This window comes from Berghia stephanieae, chromosome 1 (assembly GCF_034508935.2).
Source record: "Berghia stephanieae isolate SIO BIC M18660-M18661 chromosome 1, UCSD_Bste_1.3, whole genome shotgun sequence".
Lineage (NCBI taxonomy): Eukaryota > Metazoa > Mollusca > Gastropoda > Nudibranchia > Aeolidiidae > Berghia > Berghia stephanieae.
This window is the reverse complement of record NC_088360.1, coordinates 14,338,460-14,339,888: the sequence shown is the minus strand read 5'-3', so window position 1 is coordinate 14,339,888 and position 1,429 is coordinate 14,338,460. Positions and strand designations below refer to the sequence as shown.

General features: G+C 38.6%; 1 protein-coding gene across 1 annotated transcript in view; it reads left to right on the top strand.

Moving 5' to 3' along the window:
• The first annotated feature begins 1,386 nt into the window (after positions 1–1,386).
• The window catches only part of LOC144968684 (actophorin-like), a 14,366-nt gene continuing 14,323 nt past the window's right edge, over positions 1,387–1,429 (top strand). The window contains exon 1 of the mRNA XM_078907267.1: positions 1,387–1,429. This exon is cut by the window's right edge and continues 59 nt beyond it. The gene's annotated coding sequence lies outside the window, so the exon portion shown is untranslated.

Here is a 1,429-nt window from a genome sequence, read left to right as displayed (position 1 = left end):
AAAACCATAGTCTCAGGTTCACTCCCCACTGGTGTACACTTCACTGAGTCCCAGGTTCACTCCCGCGCGTTGCCTACTTTCCACTTCTTTGCCGCATATTGTCGGGTTTCGTACAAAAGTAATCCCCCCCCCCAATTTGTTATTGCTTTTTTATAAAACCCAGAGTCCCAGGTTCACTCCCCACTGGTGTACACTTCCCTGAATCTCAGGTTCACCCCCTCCTCCCCCCCCCCTCAGCCTCTAGACACACACACACACACACGCGCGCTGCTGCCTACATCCCATAACTTTGTCGGAGATTGCCAGGTGTCGTCCGGCTTTTTATTACGAAACCCGCTGAAACCCAGTCCCAGGTTCACTCCCCACTGTTGTACACTTCTCTGAGTCCGAGATTCACTCCCACAGCTGCCCTCTTCCATAACTTTGTCGGGTTTCGGAAAAAAAACACCGTATTATAGTGCAAAACCACTATTCAGTGTCAGATACTGAATAGTGCAAAACCACTATTCAGTATCAGATACTGAATAGTACAAAACCACTATTCAGTATCAGATACTGAATAGTGCAAAACCACTATTCAGTATTAGATACTGAATAGTACAAAACCACTATTCAGTATCAGATACTGAATACTGCAAAACCACTATTCAGTATCAGATACTGAATAGTGCAAAACCACTATTCAGTATCAGATACTGAATAGTGCAAAACCACTATTCAGTATCAGATACTGAATAGTGCTAGCCTTATAAAATTTTAAAGATATAGATATATATTAAAGTGTAGATTGATGCCAACATATAAGAAAAAAACTAGTAAAAAGCTAAGAATTCGATACAGTATAATAGTATTGTAAATTGACTGAGAAAAATTACATAGTATAAATTAAATGGCACATATAGATTAAATAGATTAAATAGTCTCACTTATTCTTCCAAATACATACAAAGCCTTCGCGCACGCACGCACACACACACACACACACACACATATATATATATATATATATATATATATATATATATATATATATATATATAATATATATATATATACAGATAGATAGAGGGGAGGGATGGAGGTAACTATAAATAAAGCATCTTTACTTTCACTCCACCTCGTGAGTAAGCGATAGACATGTGCACCTTTAAGTAAGAAAGAATCCGGATCTAGGAGTAATTTTTATACAGGTAAGTCAAGCATTATACGAAATCCCAGGTAAAACGAGGCAAGCGGAAAAGAATAATATGGCACCATGACGTAAAACAGGAGGAATAACTCACTCAATCTCTCACTCACTCACTTTCTCCTCAACCGCTCACGCTCATTTTCACCTATTGCTCATCCTTTTGGTATGCCCTTCCGTTTTTCCTTCCTTTCCTTTTCTTTGTTACAGTTCAATTGCGTTCTTTCTAAGATTGGTAATAAC